Below are 20,225 nucleotides of genomic sequence, written 5' to 3'. Positions count from 1 at the left end.
GCTGTTGCAACCATTTGGGGAGGGAACCAGTGGATGGAAGACATCTCTCTCTCTCTCTGCCCTTCAAATAAATAGACTTTTTAAAAAAAGATACCACCTCCTGTATCAGTACCAGAGTTCCATTCCTGGCTGCAGCTTGCTGCCAATGAAGACCCTGGAGGCAGAGGTGATGGCTTCAATGGCTGGGTTCTTGCCACCACATGGGAGGCATGGATTGTGTCCCTGAGGACGGCGTCCTGGCTTTCAGCCCTGGCCTTTGTGGGCATTTGGGGAGTGAACCAAGAGATAAAAAGTGTAGCACACGTGCTGAGTAGGTGCTCAGTAAACGTGACTGCCTGTCTTAGCACAGCAGCTTGTCTCACTACTCCGCGTTCTCCAGCCCTGGCTTTGTTAACCTAGGGCGCCCAGCGCGACAGGACTACTCGGCTGGTTCAGTGTCTTCTGGACAAAGACGCTACTGTAAGGGCTAGTTTGTCCTCGCCCTCTTTCCCCGGCACTCTTTATTTCGGGGTAACGAGGGACGGCTGAGAAATCCGTTTGTGGGTCGAGCCTGGCGTCGTCCTGCTCCCTGCACGGGCCTCGAAGATGGCGACAACCAGAAGGGAGCAGACATGTTCGCACCACGTACTCCAGGCTCGGCCCCAGGGCGGCCGGAACGTGACGCAAGGTTGAGGCGGGGCTCCGCCCCCGCACCAGGGCGTCGAGTGTCTCGTGACAGGTACTTCCGCTCGGGGCGGCGGCAGTGGCGGAAGTGGGAGCGGGGCCGGAGTCTTGGCCATAAAGCCCGAGGCGGCGGCGGCGGCAGCGGCGGGCTTGGAGGCTTGGAGGCGCCCGAGCGTGCTGTGGACCGGAACTCGGACTTGTGTGCCCTTGTCCGCCGTTGCGTCTCCTCGTCGTCCGGAGCCTTCGCGACGCGCCCGGCCCGGAGCTCCCAGCGCAGCGGTCGCGGTAAGCAGCGGGCCCAGCCCGGCCGGCTGCCTGGCCCCATCCCCCTCCTCAGCCCCGGCAGTCGCCAGGGCCTCTCGTCCTCCCTGCCTGGGGCAGGCCCGGTCCCGGGCCGGGCCTCGCGGGCGATGTCGAAGTTGCTTAGTCCCCCAGGAGCTGGCCCGGGCCGCGCCCGGCCGGGGAGAGGTCAGAGGTCGCCGGGTGTGACCTCTGGCTGGGCTGCCGACCCCGGACCGCCGTTCGCGGACTCCTTGTTTACTGGTTTGCGCCCAGACTGGAGGCCGGGAAGGCGTCCTGCGGCGCGGCGGCCCCGCGGCCGGTAGAGTTCCTGGAGCGGCGCACTGGCCGGTGTCGGAGCGGACCCCGCCCGCGGCCGTGTCCCGGGACGCTGGGCCGGCGCCGCGGACCGCGCGGGCCTGGGGGCGGGCGCCGGGGCCGGGCCCTGCTCCGTGCGCCCCTGGCAGAGGGGCAGGTGCCCTGGCGGCCACTGAGTCAGGCCTTGAGTCAGGCCCCGTGCGCGGGGCTCGCTGACACTCGGGTGCATGTGAGACGCCTCTGGCTCCAGGACGCGTCCGGAGCTGTCACGTAAATGCCGAAAGTTTGAAAACTTGCCGGCGAAAAGGCGGTGGTTGGCAGTAGAACTGTTGGATTGCGGCGGTGTCCGGCCGGCCGGTTGCTCAGTTTAGCCTGTCTCCCGGCGGGCGGTGGAGTGGGGTTGTGGAATACAACGGCGGACATCTGAGCGTTGACCGTGTGTTGGGCTGGGTGGCACGGCCTTGGCACGGGTTATGTTTAATTCTCTCAGTCTTTTTTAAAAAATTTATTTATTTGAAAGAGTGGCGGAGGGGGAGAGCGCACCAGCTTCCATCGTCTGGTTCGCTCCCCAGATGCCTGCAGCAGCTGGGGTGAGGCCAGGAGCCAGGAGCTCCGTCCTGGTCTCCTCCGGGGGTGGCAGGGGCGCAGGTGCTTGGGTGGTCATCTGCGTTCCCAGGCGCGGTGGCACGGGACTGGCGCTCGGGTGGAGGCAGCTCTTGACGCGCTGAGCCGCGGCCCTGGCCCCTGAGCGGCCCTCTGAATCACGACCGCCGCGGTGAGGGTCAGGAAGCTCGAAGAACACAGACGCTAGGTGGGTTGTTGGAGATCATGGGGCCAGCAGGTTGCCGAGCAGAGGTCGAAGCCCGGGCCTTCAGGGCCCTTAAGGCTCTCCTCCGTTAGAGAGTGGCAGCGCGGTCCAGTGCCCCGAAAGTTTGCGATTTTTCCTTTTTGCCACCTGGTGTCTGCTCTGTCTCCCTCCACCTCTTTGCTGGCGATGCCGTTTGAACACGTGTCTGGTAGCCTTAGCCTACCTTAGGTCACATTCTGTTGCAGTTGAGACTAGTTAAGATTGTGTCATTAAATTAGGAGCCTTTGAATTCTGGCAGTATACTTACCTGAGGTTCGAAAAATTTTGTTACCTGTATCTTCGGTTGATTAGGTGTCAAACCTGCCATGTAAACCTCTCTTAGGACCTTAGTCGGTGGGTGTCCATCTCATTGATTCTTTTCTGTTGAAAATACTGCATCTTTGGATCCCAAAAGAACAGGCTCTTGTCTCTTCCTTGTGACAAGCAGCTGATGAGACGCATGACTTCTCTCCATGGATTAATAAAGTCTCCTCTTAGTGTGTTTCTCCCTTCAGACTTGGAAGGGTTTGTTCAGATTGGAGTCTAAGAACTGGAAAGCGAGTTAGGATTAGCTCTCCTGAAGATACAGTCCAAGCTAAACGGTAGTGCTCACCACCTCCAAGGATTCTAATTTGTCCTTTTTTTTTTTTTTTTTTTTAAACTTCGCTCCCCAGCCTGATATATTTAGGTGAGTGGTAAGTGCTGTAGCCTAGTACAACGTTTTGAGTTTAGAGGAGAGTAAGGGGGGCCTGCGCTGTGGCTCACTTGGTTAATCCTCCACCTGCGACGCCAGCATTCCATATGGGCTCCGGCTTCTAGTCCCAGTTGCTCCTCTTCCAGTCCAGTTCTCTCTGCTGTGGCCCGGGAGGGCAGTGAAGGGTGGCCCAAGTGCTTGGGCCCCTGCACCCGCATGGGAGACCCGCAAGAGGCTCCTGGCTTGGGATCGGCCCAGCGCCAACCGTGGTGGCCATTTGGGGGGTGAACCAACGGAAGGAGGACCTTTCTCTCTGTCTCTCTCACTGTCCATAACTTGACCTGTCAAATAAATAAAATGGAGAGTAAGGATAAGCACTTTTTCATTCATTCATCAAATGTTTTGAGTATCCACCCTGTATCAGCATATTGCCAGACATTGACACAGGTGGGTGGGCAAGGTTCTGGTTCTCAAGGACTTTTAAATGGAATTCTGCTGTGGAGTCACTTGGCAGTAGAACTTGAGGCTTTTGGGAAGAGAGTTCTCATTTCTGCATATGGACTTGTGATCCACGCAGTCTAGTGTTCTAGCTAAATTTAAGACGTTTGTTTTTTAAAAAGAAGTTTGATTTATTTGAAAGGTGGAATGATGGACTTCTCATTGTGTGACACAGTGGGTTAAGCCGCCACCTTTGACTCCAGCATACCATGAGTACTGATTCAAGTCCTGGCTGCTCCACATCTGATCTAGCTTCCTGGTAATGCACCTGGGAAAGCAGTGGAAGATGGCCCAGGTGCTTGGTACCCTGCACCCATGTGGGAGACCCAGAAGCTCCTGGCTCCTGGCTTCAGCCTGGCCAACCTCCAGCCAGTGCTGCTATTTGGGGAATGAACCAGCAGATCTAAGATCTGTCTCTCTCTGTAACTCTGCCTTTCAAATAAATGAAAAAAAAAAAAAATTTTTTTTTTTTTTGACAGGCAGAGTGGATAGTGAGAGAGAGACAGAGAGAAAGGTCTTCCTTTTTGCCGCTGGTTCACCCTCCAATGGCCGCTGCGGCCGGCTCATCGCGCTGATCCAAAGCCAGGAGCCAGGTGCTTCTCCTGGTCTCCCATGCGGGTGCAGGGCCCAAGCACTTGGGTCATCCTCCACTGCCTTCCCGGGCCATAGCAGAGAGCTGGCCTGGAAGAGGGGCCTCCGGGATAGAGTCCGGCGCCCCAACCTGGACTAGAACCCGGTGTGCCGGCGCCACAAGGCGGAGGATTAGCCTGTTAAGCCACGGCGCCAGCCCAAATAAATGAAATTTTTAAAAACATATTTAAATGGCGCAGTGACAAAGACAGAGGTTCATCTTCCGTTCGTTGGGTCACTACCTGCTGAAGCCAGGTCTGGGCTAAGCTAAAGCTAGGAGCTGGGAAATCCACCTGCACCTCCTATGGCAGGGACTCAGTACATCAGCTGTTCTCTGCTGCCTGTCAGGTACATTAAGAGGAAGCTGAATCAGAAGCAGAGTTTGAGGCAGATGAACCAGGCACTCCATTATGGGATGTGGGTGTCCTAAGCAGAGGCTTAACCCAGTACACCACAATACTGCTTGTCCCCCAAACTTTATTTTTAAAGATTTATTTATTCGAAAGGCAGAGTTACAGATGGAGAGATCTTCTATCCACTGGTTCACTCCCCTAGTGACTGGAGCTAGGCTGATCAAAAGCCAGGAACCAGGAGCTTCTTCCAGATCTCCCATGTGGGTGCAGGGGCCTAAGCACTTGGGACATCCTCCACTGGTTTCCCAGGCCATCAGCAGGGAGCTAGATCAGAAGTGGAGCTGGGGGGACTTGGACCGGCGCCCATGTGGGTTGCTGGCACTGCAGGCAGCAGCTTTATGTGCTGCACCACAGCACCGGCCCTGAGATGGTTCATTTTAACAGTAGCGTTTGTATGGTTTGCTTTTGAAAGGCTGTAGAAGGTAGTGTTATGTTTTTGAATTTATCATGTCTTTTGAAGAGTAACCTTCAACATTAAACTTGTCTCTCGTTTGCTCTCGTGACCTTTTTTGTTCACTTTCACGAAAGTCCGTGGTAGTGTCATTACATTGCACTGCAGTGACTTTAAGCACAGGCACTTTTGACACAGTGGAGTTTTTCCTTAGTTCACAAGGAGGCTTAATACAGCACCTAGCAGTCATTGATGTACCCATTCTACATCAGAGCCCCATGCCACCCTGCTTCCCGTGTGTTTAAAGGGGAGAGTAGGAAGTGGCTTTTCTGTTTGTGCTGGAACTACCAAAGTTAACAAATAGGGTGGAGTGGACGGGAAGGCACCCTAAAAAGTTTTATTAGCATGTCCCTCTGGGTTATTGTTAGCAAACACTTTGGCATTATTTTTCCTTGTTCTTTCTGTGCCTACTCTACATAAGACTTCAAAATCCACAATCAGGCCGGCGCCGTGGCTCAACAGGCTAATCCTCCGCCTTGCGGCGCCGGCACACCGGGTTCTAGTCCCGGTCGGGGCACCGATCCTGTCCCGGTTGCCCCTCTTCCAGGCCAGCTCTCTGCTGTGGCCAGGGAGTGCAGTGGAGGATGGCCCAAGGGTTTGGGCTCTGCACCCCATGGGAGACCAGGAGAAGCACCTGGCTCCTGCCATCGGAACAGCGCGGTGCGCCGGCCGCAGCGCGCTACCGCGGCGGCCATTGGAGGGTGAACCAACGGCAAGGGAAGACCTTTCTGTCTCTCTCTCTCTCACTGTCCACTCTGCCTGTCAAGAAAAAAAAAAAAAAATCCACAATCAAAGAGCAGTACTTTATTGTGAAGGGTGGCTTGCAGTCCGCTCTCTGCCCTACCACCTAGCGAAGCAGATGTTTTGGTTGATTAGGTTTTAATGAGCGTTCAAGGAAATTTGAGCTTTTTTGCTCTTATGTTTAGCGTTTACCTTTCCATGCACAGATTTAACAAATCCACTTCACACATGTATGACAATCATCTTGTGCACTGTTTCTCTCTGAGGTTTGGCATATAGATATTTAACCAGTTTCCCAATGATAAATTATCTGACTCTCCATATAATTTAATAAATACTCCTGTGGCTGAGATAGAGTTGACCAGACATTGGACTGGGAGATTGTAGACACTGGACTGGGAGCTGCAGTCAAGGTGTTCCTAGGGACTTGAGGAGGAGGAGTCTTGCCGATTAAGGCTGCAAACTGTGGTTCCCGTTGGCACTGATGTCATCTGATGCTGACTGAAGCTCTAGAAATGAGGTGCTCCTCCCCCACCCTGTTTTGGCTATTGGCTTTCTGCTAATTCCTATCTCCCAGATAAAGTTGCCGTTGTATTCTCAGGCATCCATTCCTATGTGTTATTAAACACACATCTGTTAATGCCATCTAATAGATCTCTATTTTTCTTTGTAATTTGTTGCAAAATATTTTGCAGCGTGTTGGTCTGTTCAGTAGTTTGCTGTCCTGTTTTCCCTGTGTTCTGTTTTTGCCTTCACACATGCAGCATTAAATACAGAAAAATGGTTTCCATTTTTGTTTTTAAAACTTTTTTTTTTTTAACTCTTAAGGGTGATATGTGATTTGTGAGTGAAAGGAAGACATGATAGGGGTGAAATCAAAACAGGCTTTTTAGCAATGCCTGACTGGTTTCAGTTTTAGTATTCCACATTGTAATTTCAAAACCAGCTTTGAGAAAAGCTACTTATAAAATGTCTCACTGAGGGAAGAAGAAAGCTTGTGAGTTGGTTCCAGTTGTGACAGGCAGTTGGTTTGCCTGAAGACGTAAGAGCGTGAGGCCAGGAGTCCTGCCTGGGGCTCTCTGTGTTGGTGATGTCACCATTGCTGTGGCAATCAGGATGCCTGATTGTGTTATGCATTTCCTTGAACTTCCTGCTGTTGGGACAGAGCAAATCTAAGGAAGCATATGATGGGCAGCCTGAGGCCCTGGGCGTGTGTGAGGAATCCTGTGGCCTTGCTTGGCGCTCACATGGTCTTGTTTGTGTGGCTGGTCCCAGAGAGTGAAGGACGGTCTCTCTTCTGTTTGCCATCAACCTTTAAGTGAAGCCGGTGTGCTGCTTCCTGTTGGTGTTCAGGGAGCTTAGCCATCTCAGTTCAGGAGTATTTTAAAAATTACTGAGTGAAGTAAATAGCTGTGCTACTATTTTCCAGTCTTTGTAAATATAATAAAAAAGTTGATTTCCATTTACTTTTTGCTGTTGAAAGGCAGAGAGATAGATTTTTCCATCTGCTGGTTCACACCTCAAATTTAAAAAAAACTTTTTTTTTAAGATTTATTTTATTTATTTGAAAGACAGAGTTACAGAATGAGGCAGAGCCAGAGAGATAGAGGTCTTCCATCCACTGGTTCACTCCCCAGTTGGCCGCTGCGGTCATTGCGCTGCGCCGATCCAAAGCCAGGAGCCAGGCGCTTCCTCCTGGTCTCCTACGCGAATGCAGGGCTCAAGCACTTGGGCCATCCTCCACTGCCTTCCTGGGCCAGAGCAGAGAGCCGGACTGGAACAGGAGCAACCGGGACTAGAACCTGGCACCCATATGGGATGCCGGCGCTTCAGGCCAGGGTGTTAACCCACTGCGCCACAGCGCTGGCCCCATCACACCTCAAATTTTGTCAGATGTGTACGACAGCCGGGGCCAGGCCGGGCTGAAGCCAGGAGTTCTGTCTGGATCTCCTCCTGTACTTAAGCCGTTACTGGCTGCTATCCAGCGTGCACGTTAGCAGAAAGCTGGAACTGGGAGCAGAACTGGGACTGAAACCCAGGAACTCTAAAAGGGATACAGATGTCCCAAATGATTTTTTTTTTAAAGATTTATTTCTTCCATCTGCTGGTTCACTCCCCAAAAGGCCGCAGCAGCCAGGGATGGCCCAGGCCAAAACTAGGAGCCAGGAGCTTCTACTGGGTCTCCCACATGGGTGCAGGGGCCCAAGCACTTGGGCTGTCTTCCACTACTTTCCCAGGCACATTAGCAGGGAGCTGGATTGGAAGTGGAGCAGCTAGGACTCGAACTGGTGTCCACATGAGGTGCCAGCACTGCAGGCCCTGGCTTTAACCTGCTGAGCCACAGCACTGGCACCCCAGATGATTTAACAGCTGCTCTTTTATTTGATAAACTTTTTAGTTTGAGTTATTTGACGGTACTTAATGACAAAACCATGAATTAGCCTGTAAAAAACCCAGCATGTACTTTATGAATAACAGTGTCTCTTCCCTATGGTATTTAGTTAGTTTGTGCTTCCAGATATCTGGGGACCTCTATAGAAGTCTGGGCCACCTGAGCAACCCACAGGTTAAGAGCCACGCTTGAATCGTCTAACCTATACCATTCAGTTTGATGGTTGTTGAAACACTGGGTAGAAACCTTCCTCTACAACATTTTTCTCCAGCTGCTTTTAAGTATTTGTGTAGTGCTTCCACTTAACAAACACATGGTTTCATTTGGTGCTCACAGCGACTGACTCTGCCTAAGATTAGCTGAGACTGGGTGCCCAGTGGCCTGACCAGGATGCGAATTTACTCTGTGGAAACCCAGCTCAGTGGTTTTACTGATGCACCGTCCTGCTCTTTCCCTTATGTAAGAATACCCTAGGCCGTGCCGCGGCTCAACAGGCTAATCCTCCACCTAGCGGCGCCGGCACACTGGGTTCGAGTCCCGGTCGGGGCGCTGGATTCTGTCCCGGTTGCCCCTCTTCCAGACCAGCTCTCTGCTATGGCCTGGGAGTGCAGTGGAGGATGGCCCAAGTGCTTGGGCCCTGCACCCCATGGGAGACCAGGAGAAACACCTGGCTCCTGCCTTCGGATCAGCGCGGTGCGCGGGCTGCAGCGCACCGGCCGCGGCGGCCATTGGAGGATGAACCAGCACCCCGAACGGGACTCGAACCCGGTGTGCCGGCGCCGCTAGGTGGAGGATTAGCCTGTTGAGCCATGGTGCCGGCCTCAAATAGATTTTTTCAAAGTCCATTTATCAGTAGCCTTCCATTATGCGATAGCTCATGTGTGTGTTGGGTAGAAAGGCTGAGTTTTAGGGTATGTGTCTGTGTTCATTTGCTAGGACTGCTTCAACAAATAGCATCCCCTGAATGGGCTACCCATCCGAAACCTGTTTTCTCTTAGTCTGGGGCTAAAAGTTTGAGACTAATGTATTGGCAGGCGTACTTTCTTCAGAACCCTCCGTTTGGCTTGTTGGCGGCTGCCTTTTCTTCCCTGTGTCAGGGTCCTGTTTTCCTTTCCTCAGAGACATCAGTTATATTGAATTAGGGCCCACTCCTATGACCTCCTTGAACTTTGAAAGATTTTGTGGAAAAATAAAATAAAAATAAGTTTATTTTGGTGCAAAATATTTTTAAATCTTCACAAAGTTTCTTACTATGTTTTCCATGCACTTCCCTCGCATACACATTTTTTTTAAAGAACATTTAATTTTTCTTTTTTAGATTTATTTGTTTGAAAGAGGTAGAGCCAGAGAGAGAAGGAGAGATATTGGTCTTCCATGTGCTAGTTCACTCCCTAAATGACCGCAATGGCCAGAGCTGAGTTGATCAGAAGCCAGTAGCTTCTTCTGGGTTTCCCACGTGGGTGCAGGGGCCCAAGGACTTGGGCCATCTTCTACTGCTTTCTCAGGCCATAGCAGAGAACTGGATAGGAAATGGAGCAGCCGGGACTCGAAGCAGCGCCTATATGGGATGCTGGTGCTGCAGGCTGGGGCTTTAACCTGCTGTACCACAGCGCCAGCCCCTACTGTAAACTTTTTATTTTATTTTATTTTTATTTATTTTTTCTGACAGGCAGAATGGACAGTGAGAGAGAGACAGAAACAGAGAGAAAGGTCTTCCTTTGCCCTCCAATGGCCGCTGCAGGTGCGCTGCGGCCAGTGCACCGTGCTGATCTGAAGGCATGAGCCAGGTGCTGCTCCTGGTCTCCCATGCGGGTGCAGGGCCCAAGCACTTGGGCCATCCTCCACTGCACTCCCGGGCCACAGCAGAGAGCTGGCCTGGAAGAGGGGCAACTGGGACAGAATCCAGTGACCCGACTGGGACTCGAACCCGGTGTGCCGGTGCCGCAAGGCGGAGGATTAGCCTGTTGAGCCACGGCGCCGGCCTTAAACTTTTTATTTTAATTAATTTTTAATTAATTTTTTGAGAGGTGCAGAGGCAGAGTTTCCATCTGCTGGTCACTCGCCAGATGCCAAAAATGGTTGGGCAGGCCAAGCTTGGAGCTGTGTGAGCAGCAGGGACCCAGTTTCCCTTGCCGTGATCACTACTGCCTCCCAGGGTCTGCAAAGCAGGAAACTGAAGTTAGGAGCCAAAGTTAGGCATCGAACTCAGGCAGATCAGTGTGGGGCATGGTTCCAGGATCTTAACTGGCATTTTTAAAAAATGTATATTTAAAAATTTCATTTTATTTGAAAGATGGAGGGAGATCCTCCATCTGTTACTGTACTCCCTAAACGCTAGTTACAGCCAGGGCTAGGTGGGGCCAAAGCTAGGAGCCCAAAATTCTTACTCCAGGTCTCCCTGGTGAATGACTCAATTACTTGATCCATTTTCCTGCTGCCAGGGTGCACATTAGCAGGATAGCAGGAAGCTAGATAGGAAGCAAAGCAGCCAGGACTTGTACCAGGTGCTCCCATATGGGATGTGGGTTTCCCAGCTACAACTTAATTGCTCACAGACACGGCCCATCCCACACCCAAGGGACATCTTAACCTCTAGGCTAAAAGTCTTGCTGGTCAAAGTTGTATCTGTTTAGGCTCCTTCCGGCAGTAAGTGAGTTACAGATAATCTACTTTGTTACTGACTCTTGTTATTTTCTGTCTTTATTTTAACCTCTCTAGAAGTCTGCCCCCACCCCCCACCCCCGGTTTATTTATTAAAGCTCAGATAGAGAGACAGATTTCAGATGGCCACAGCAGCTAGGTCTGGGCCGGCCCTAAACCATGAGCTCTGTCCTTGTCTGCCATGTAGGTGGTAGTGGCTTTACCTGCTACATCACAGAGCCAGCCCTGCTTATTTCTTTGTGGCCCTGTAGTACAGTTTGTTTCCTTAATAGTGAAGGCAAGTCTTGAGGGAATTGCAGAAATTATACTTGGAGTAAAATATGTGATAGTTTTCAATTGCCTTTTTTTTTTTTTTTTTTTTGATAGGCAGAGTTAGAGAGAGAGAGAAAGATTTTCCTTCCATTGGTTCAACCATCAAATGGCCACTATGGCTGGCACACTGAGCCAATCCGAAGCCAGGAGCCAGGTGCTTCCTCCTGGTCTACCACGCGGGTGCAGGGCCCAAGCACTTGGGCCATCCTCCACTGCCTTTCTGGGCCACAGCAGAGAGCTGGACTGGAAGAGGAGCAACCAGGACAGAATCCGGCGCCCCAACCTGGACTAGAACCCGGGGTACCGGCACCGCAGGTGGAGGACTAGCCAAGTGAGCTATGGCGCTGGCCGCAATTGCCTCTTTTAAATGCTATTTACATCCATTGGGATTAGAAAAGCTGAGTGGCTTCAGTGTAGTGAGTGAGCAGTTGTCCATACATAGTTGCCCTTGTTGATTAGTTTGCTCTTATAATCTGGATCTGTTCCTGATGGTAGAATTCCTCCAAAATAATAATAATAATAATAACCTGTGAAGGATAAATCTAGGCATATCAGATATATTTATTTAATTTTTGCTTTGATAAAGTGAGTCCTTAGAATGTTAGGTCATCTCAGGTTTGTGCTATGTGTGAGACTATTTTGTGTGCTCTCATTGACCATTCAGATATTGGCTGAGTGACCTTGAATTTTTTCACTTTAGGGCTCAATTTGGTTGAAATACTATTATATGACATTGCTTCTCACAGCAGAAAGCCCTTTAAAGGGATAATGAATCATTATTCTAGAACAGATCTTGAAATATTAAACTTTTGTTTAAAAATTTTCCATTTCTGTTGAAGGATAAACTATATGATCTGTGTTCAGTTGACAGATTTTTATTGTCTGCTATAAGGAAACTTGCTGGCAGCTGAGGAATGTAAAATAAGGGCCTTGGGGGCTTAGAAATGATTGTAGAAAAGGGCAGATGAGAATCGTAAAAGTAGTTTTGGGGTTGGCATTTGGTGCAGTGGCTAAGACACGGCTTGAGACACCTGTATTCTTCTTGGGAATGTCTGGGTTTGAGCCTGGCTCTACTTCCAAGTCTAGCTTCCTGCTCTGGTGCACTGTGGGGGCAGTAGTGGATGGCTGAAGTATGTGGACGCCTGTCCATGTGAGAGACCTGGATTGAGTTGATGGCTGAAGTATGTGGACGCCTGTCCATGTGAGAGACCTGGATTGAGTTGGGGGCTTCTGGCTTGGGCATGGTCGGGTCTCCAGCCCAGCCCCAGCTGTCGGGGGCATTTGGGAAGTGAATCAGCAAATTGAAGACCCCTTTCTGTATGTCTCTCTCTGGCTTTCAGATAAAATCTTTTAAAAAGTAGCTTGAAGAAAATGCTAGAGCTGGGGCCGGTGCTGTGGCGTAGTGGGGAAAGCCACCGCCAGCAGTGCCGGCATCCCATTTGGGCACCACTTCAAGTTGTGGCTGCTTCACTTATGGTCCAGCTCTCTGCTGTGGCCTGGGAAAGCAGTGGAAGATGGCCCAAGTCCTTGGGCCCCTGCACCCACATGGGAGACCTGGAAGAAGCTTCTGGCTCCTGGTTTCGGATTGGCGCAGCTCTGACTGTCAGGGCCAATTGGGGAGTGAACCAGCAGATGGAAGACCTCTCTCTCTCTCTGCCTCTCCTTCTCTCTGTGTGTAACTCTGACTTTCAAACAAATAAATATTTTTTTAAAATGCTAGAGTTGCTAGAAGATTAGGTTGGTTAGGGAGGTGCTTAGTGGATTTTTGGAAAATTAATACTGAGGGAAAAACCATCATACTGGGAGGGAAAATGGCCTCAGCAAATGAATGGAGGCAGGGATTGTAGTATCTCCAATGTGTGAGTGACTGTGTGGGGCAGTTCAGAGGGTTTGTTGAAAAATGGAAACGAAAGGTGTTTATTTTCGTGCAGTTTTTCAAATCTGTGCATACTTTCTTCACATTTCCCATTGTTAGAAATAACTTTTTTGCGCAGTAATATACTTCTACTTTTAATTACAGTTTCCCACAAACTTCTGGACGTATCCTCACATATATGGGAGCCAGTTCCTAGTGAGGAAGGCAGGCACGCAATGCCATGTCAAAGAATTTGTTTAACAGGGTAATGCTTCCTTCCATAATGCTGGATTGGGCAGAGCATTCTCTCCCTTGAACCTCACAACTATGAAGTTGAGTAAGGCAGAAGGTACCCCAGTCATCGATGAGGAATGATTTTGGTGTTGTAATTTGCCTGAAGAAATCATGTTGAGAGATTAGACTGGAATATAATTGCTGTGCTTCCTCAGCAGTGTCTTTAACAATGGGTTAAAGGGAGGTGGAGTATGGAGTGGAGGAAGAAAGTAGTTAGCCAGGCAGCTCCTTGTGGGTTTCTCTAGCAGTTTATGGGCATTCTGTTTTACTGATTAAATGCCTGAGATAATCTAGATTGATAGCAACAACTTTGAGCTGTTGAAAATAGTTCTTATGTAACTGTTTTACTAGCTGTCTGCTTTCTAGTTTCTTTGAGAAGAAAAGAAAAAGACAACATCATTCTGGACTCCTGTTAAAGACTCTCCAACTTTTGGTTTGGTACCTGAGTTTAGAAAGCTTGAGAACAGTGGGAGCATCGTATTCAAGACACTGCTGATTCTGGAGACCGAAGTCCCCTTAACCAGAACTGCTTTGCAGAGCACTTAGCTTCTTTGTAAACTGCTTTTGGGTTTTCCCTCCTCTTGGAAACTGAATACCTGGAACCAGGTTTGTATTGAAACAGACTCTTTTTATAGAGCTTAGCTGTTATTTTGCTTAACCTTCTCAAATTCAAGCTAAGTGGCATTTGATTTGCCATTGTCGAATGAGGAGACAGACAATAGGACATGCTTAGTATCCGGAGTAGTGAGACTGGAATTAGCACCTGGTAATCCAAATTGATAGATGGGTCATTTAAGGAACAAAACACCCACACCCACGCCCTAGAATCTGTATTGTAGATTGAACTAGGGACAGAGTTCTTTTCTCCATTCAGGTTTTCTTGACTAAGAGGGACACGTGGAGAGGGGAGGGAAAGCACACTTGGGACTTTGCGCTGTGTCAGTGTGGCAGAACTGGGAAACAGGCTGTCTAGGAAGGCAGCCATTCTTGGGAGATGATTTGAGACGGTGCATGGCCTGAAAATGAGGGGAAAGAATTGGCACTGAAAGCAGCAGGAAAGCAAGCAGCACACCAATGATCGCAGTTGGGCTTTGTGATACTCGAGTACGTTGTTGTTCAAGAGCCCAGTTAGGAAGGACTGGGATGTGGCTAGTTAAAAGCAAAAGGTTTTGTGGTGCTCATTTTTCACATTAATCCCATTTTTGTCATGATCATCATTCCATATATAGAAGAGTGACAAACAGTGATAGCTGAGGGAAATTGTGGTCGAAAGGATTAAACTGTTAATTAAAACAGCCGAGACATGATGGGGTCATATTTACACAGATGGTGGCTGTGGCTGTAAAACCAGGAGAGCCTTCTGTACAGGCTTTGCACAGACGAGGGAGCAGGCGCAAGCACAGCAGAGTCGCTGAATGACAGGACTAACCATGCCCCTGGTGCTGCAGGATACAAGTTCTCAGCTTCCTTTGTTGTTGTTCACCAGTGATCATATTCAGGTGCAAAGCCACTGACTGGTCAGTTGCTGATAGTTCTTGCTGTTTTTGAAGACCTTCTTTTATTGAGATCGCTAGCTGTTAAAGCATTAGCTTCCAGGCACTGTAAGTCCTGCCTTATACTACTGATAAAAAATAATTACTGAGAAGGGGCCAGCACTGTGGTGTAGTGGGTAAAGCTGCCACCTGCAGTGCTGGCAACCCATATGGGCACCAGTTCAAGTCCCGGCTGCTCCACTTCCGATCCAGCTCCACTATGGCCTGGGAAAGCAATGGAGGCTCTTGGCTCCTGGCTTCGGATCGGCATAGCTCCAGCCATTGCTGCCAATTGGGGAGTGAACCAGTGTGTGGAAGACGCCCCCTCCCCTCTTTGTAACTATTTAAAATAAATAAATCTTCAAAAAATGATTTTTAAAGATTTAGTGGCACAGCTTTGTGGCACGGTGGGTTAAGCCACTGCCTGTGAGCACTGGCATCCCATATGTGTGCCATTTTGAGTCCCAGCTGCTTCACTTCTGATCTAACTTCCTGCTAATGTGCCTGGGAGAGCAGCAAAAGATGGTCCAAATGCTTGGACCTCTGCCACTGGTGTGGGAGACCTGGATGGATTTCTAGGCTCTTGGCTTTGGCCTGGCCCAGCTCTAGCTATCCAGTCCTGCCATTTGGGGAGTGAACCAGCTGATGGAAGATTGATCTATCTGTCTCTCTGCCTTTCAAACAAATAAAAATGGATAAATAAAATATTTTTTTAAATGGCAGCCTAGAGAAGATTGCTGCAGTGAAAGCTAAATACTTTATCTGTGTGGATCGTTCTTTTTATCCTTTCTTGTTTATGTTTCCAGAAAGATGCTTTCAATAAAACAAAGCAAGATAAATATTTCAGCCAATTATTAAAGTTCTGATGTGTGCTTCGTACAGTGATTTAGAAGTGCTTCAGACGGGCGCCACAGCTCAATAGGCTAATCCTCCGCCTAGCGGCGCCGGCACACTGGGTTCTAGTCCTGGTCGGGGTGCCGGATTCTGTCCCGGTTGCTCCTCTTCCAGGCCAGGTCTCTGCCGTGGCCCGGGAGTGCAGTGGAGGATGGCCCAAGTGCTTGGGCCCTGCACCTGCATGGGAGACCAGGAGAAGCACCTGGCTCCTGGCTTCAGATCATTGCAGCACGCCGGCCACAGCGGCCACTGGGGGTTGAACCAACGGAAAAAAAAAAAGGAAGACCTTTCTGTCTCTCTCTCTCACTGTCCACTCTGCCTGTCAAAAAAAAAAAGTGCTTCAGAGCACTGGATACTGGCTTCCAGAATAAAGGCCTTTAATGTAAGTTATATTTCATGTTTTTTGTCTACCATTTTTTTTTTTTAAGATTTTATTTATTTAAGAGAGAGAAGTCTTTCATCTGCTAGTTCACTCCCCAAGGTATCAGAAGCCAGGAGCTTATTCTGGGTGAACTGTGCAGGTGCAGGGGCCCATGCATTTGGGCCACCTTCCACTGCTTTCCTGGGCCGTGAGCAGAGAGCTAGATTTTAAGAGGAGCAACCCAGACACAAACCAGGGCCCATATGGGATGCCTGCACCGCAGGTGGAGGCTTAACCCACTATGCCACAGCACCAGCCCCTCTACCACCTCTTACTACTACATTTCTCTTCTGTTTTGAACAGTGCTGCAACCCAGAATCCACTAGTTTTATGTCTCACATCTGCTTTTCTATTAAACTATTTTTACTTTAGCCACTCACCGGATCCTTTCCTGTGGTAGTGTTCTCTGTTTACGGGAGGTTTGCAGAAGGGTTTATGTGGATGACTCAACAGATCCTTTTGCATAACAGTGACCAGATCAAACCTGTCTGCCCAATAGATTGTGCACATACCCTGGCCTTTCTACTGAGAGAATTAGCAGTGATTCAGGCTCTGAATGAGCTTTCTGTTAAGTTCTAAAAATTGGACTGGGTCACTGATCTTCATTAAATTAAAAGACTACAGGTTGGGCATGATTGTTAGTCAAACTGATGGAGAAGGGATATCTGAAGGTGGATTCCTGTACCATGTTCAGCAGGAAAGAGAACTGGAATCGACTATTTTGAACCCCTGGAACCTAATGGACACTCGGGAAGTCCAAGAAGGCAAGGCTGCTGTCCTGTGTGAGCGCTGTACTGAGATACTAACTATTGTGGTTCTTAATGACCAAGAATCAGCTGTCTGTAAAGAAAGGATGCTCGGATCACATTATACTTAAAATGCCCATTTCTCAGCAAACATTACCAGCCATACAAGTTAACAGAAACCATCCCCTAGGAAGCTCAGATACTGGAATTACTGATCAAAGATACTGAATCAACCAGCTTCAGAATGTTCAGTGAGCTAACGGGGTCAAGATCAGGAATATAGTCTCTGAACAAAAAAGAACCAAAAAGAAAAATGTAGGGCAGAGTAGGGGATATATTCCGAGTTCCCCAGGGGATGCCTGAGATTGTGGATAGCACTGAACCGTATATAGCCTTGTGCCACAGAACAATATTTTGACCAGTGGACTGCATGTACAAGAATAGTCCCATAAAATTGTATCGCCCAGTGACTGCGCAGGCATCCTTGTTTGTGTCACTGTGATCTATGATGTTTGCACAATGACAGAATTGCCTAACTGTGCACTTTTTAGAACATAGCCCATTGTTAAGCCATGCATGGCTGTATACAGTGCTCTCTGGCAAGGCATGCTGCCATCAGTCAACTCATTTTCTGTTCCTGTCTGCTCCCTGCAAATTTAATGCCCTTTTTTATCTTAAAGATTTATTGATTTATTTTAAAAGCAGAGTTACATAGGCAGAGGCAGAGAGAGAGGTCTTCCATCTGCTGGTTTACTCCCCAGTTGGCTGCAATGGCTGGAGCTGCACCTGTCTGTAGCCAGGAGCCCGGAGCCTCTTCCCGGTTTCCCACATGGGTGCAGGGACCCAAGGACTTGGGCCATCTTCATCTTCTATTCCTTTCCCAGCTATAGCAGAGAGCTGGATCAGAAGTGGAGGCGTCAATTCTTGAACCGGCACCCATATGGGATGCTGGCTCTGCAGGCGGCGACTGTACCTGCTGCGCCACAGCATTGGCTCTGACCCTTTCCGTCTTAACTCTTGATCCTGTGCTGTGGCTACAACTGTTGAAGTACAACAGCATAACTAGCATGAATTCCTTTCTCCTCCACAATTTCACAGAAGATTGATTCTTACAGATCTTAGCAACCTCACCATAGGATTTCTTTTCATCTTTTTTTTTTTTTTTTTTTTTAGATTAGTTTACTTGAAAGGCAGAGTTAGAGATGGATGGTGGAGGTGGAAAGAGAGAGAGATACTTTTCATCTGCTGGTTCATTCCCCAAGTGGCTGCAGTGGCTGGAGCTGGGCCAGTCTGAAGTCAGGAGTTGCTTCCAGGTCTCCCACATGGGTACAGGGGCCCAAGCACCTGGACCAGCCTCCACTGCCTTCCCAAGTACATTAGTGAGGAGCTGGATTGAAAGTGGAGTTGCTGGAATTCAAACTGGTGCCCACTTGGGTTGCCAGCACCTCAGGCCATGGCTTTACTAGCTATGCCACAGCCTGGCCCCTCTTTTCATCATCTTAAAGTGAGCACTTTTATGGTTTCTTTTTGGCATGTCTGCATTGCCAGCATCACTCCTCTTATACTTTGGGACCATTAGTACCTAAAATAAGGTTTACTTGAACACATGCGATCAGTAATACCTGAAGCAGTAGATGTGATAACCAAAGCAGCTACTGAATGATTAGTGTGGGCAATTAGTGTGTAAGTGTAGACACACTAGACAGAAAGATGGTTGATGTTCTGGGTATGTGGAATGGCAAAAGATTTTAAAATGCTACTCAGTACAGTTTAAAACTTACAGTTTGCTTATTTCTGAAATTTTCTATCTCATATTGAGGCTGACTGCAAGTAATAAACTTCAGGAAGCCTAACTACGGACTTGAGGGTAAAATGGATGTTCTTTGGTTCACTTGCAAATAGAACTTGTCAAGAACTCTGCATTCAACTCAAACAAGGTGTTTTGGTGGCTTATGCTCCAGTACAAGGGATATAGCAGGGCCTCGACTTGCTCCCCAGTAGAGGCTGAACTGGAGTTTTTATTGGGTTGGAGAGGGTTAGCCGCACTGTCTGCTTCTGTAGTCCATCCCCCTCAGCACGTGGCTCTTTGATTTGACCTGGCTAAGTGTTCTTGGCAGGTGTGGTTGCTTCTTTTGCAAAGAACACACTCCAAATGGCAGTGTTGCTCACTGCCATCTCCCCAGGAAGGTGATGTATGGGTTGAGCTGTTCTGTTCTGAGCATGTGCATGTTGGCTGGGGAGTCTTAATAGGCAGTACAGGGTCTTTTGTGCTAAGGATTTTGGTGCACTTTGTTTCTCATTGCCTGGGAGCTGGGAATGATTACATGTGGATTTGGGAGAGGCTTGATTTTTGTATGTCCTGTCTCTATTCTGTCTTACAACCATTGAAGTTATTTAGTCTGGGGATAGAAAAAAGAGTGAAGAAAAATTAACAGCCTGAAGTGCCTGTGAGCCAACATATATCTTATAGGAATTCCGGAAGAGTAGAGAAAGGAACAAAAGTTTTTTTGGGAAGAATTAATAACTGAAATATCCCACATCTCATGAAAAACATAAATTTATACAGTCCAGTAAGCTGAAAGAACTCCAGGGAGTTCAGAGATCAGCTATGAGACACACTGTAGTCAAATTGTGAAGTGAGAAAGATAATTGACTTGTGATACACAGATGCTCCTCACCTCATAGCCCAAAAAACCTGCTGTAAGTCGAAAATAGTGTAAAAAATACATTTAACGCACTTCACCTACTAACCATTCCACCTTAGCAACCCGGTCCACTGTAGTGTGCCTCTTGTTTCCCCCTTGTGATCTCGTGGCCAACTGACAGCTGTGGCTCACTGCTGCTGCCTAGCATCCCAAGAGTGTCATAATGCATGTTGCTGTATGGAGAAAAGATAAAAATTCAGATCTGATTAAAAATCCAAACCTGCTGCCTTTGTACCTCTTCTGTCCTGTTGTAAAATCAAGAAGCCTAAGTTGAGCTGTCCTAAGCTGTGGACTGTCTGTGTGAAGTGTCCTTAGTAAGGTCCTGATGGCCGATTCCTCTAGAGCTCACGGAGGCTAGAAGACGTAGGATGACGTGTCCAGAGTCGGAAGGAAGAAACACTACTAGCTAATAATTCTGTAGCTAGCAAACTCTCCTCCATGAGGGAAAGAGAAATTGAGATATTTCGGGATAGACAGAAGTTTCTCAGGCTGAAATGAAGACACTAGACCCTTGATGCCAGAAAAAGAAGTTGGGAACACTGGTAAAAGGAGCCGCAGACGTAGTTACAAAAGCCGGTTTTACTATTATTTTGTTTGTCTGGAAAAGACAAAAGCATAAAGGGATTTGTCTTAGTGAGCACTTGACTTATAAATATGTCATCTGCGACAGTAGCAGTGTAAAAGGGGAAAGACAGATGAAGGTACTGCAGAAGGTAGCACAAACATGAGGTGTGTCTGAAGATGTGGTATGAAAAATCTATGCATAGATTTCAAATCCTTTTGCACCAAAATTAACTTAACTGTAAATCCCATTTTTCTATGAAAACTTAGGAGTATCCTTACTTGTTGTATAGGAACAGAATATTTGCATACTGTTAA

The 20,225-nt window shown here is 48.4% G+C and overlaps 1 protein-coding gene across 1 annotated transcript in view; it reads left to right on the top strand.

Annotated features, from left to right (window-relative positions):
• The first annotated feature begins 767 nt into the window (after positions 1-767).
• RAB7A (RAB7A, member RAS oncogene family) overlaps positions 768-20,225 on the top strand; it is a 67,545-nt gene continuing 48,087 nt past the window's right edge. Inside the window, exon 1 of the mRNA XM_062200564.1 lies at positions 768-948. The gene's annotated coding sequence lies outside the window, so the exon portion shown is untranslated. The remainder of the gene's footprint in view (positions 949-20,225) is intronic.

This window comes from Lepus europaeus, chromosome 9 (genome assembly GCF_033115175.1).
Source record: "Lepus europaeus isolate LE1 chromosome 9, mLepTim1.pri, whole genome shotgun sequence".
NCBI lineage: Eukaryota > Metazoa > Chordata > Mammalia > Lagomorpha > Leporidae > Lepus > Lepus europaeus.
Note: the sequence above shows the minus strand (reverse complement) of the source record. Positions and strands in the feature narration are given on the sequence as shown.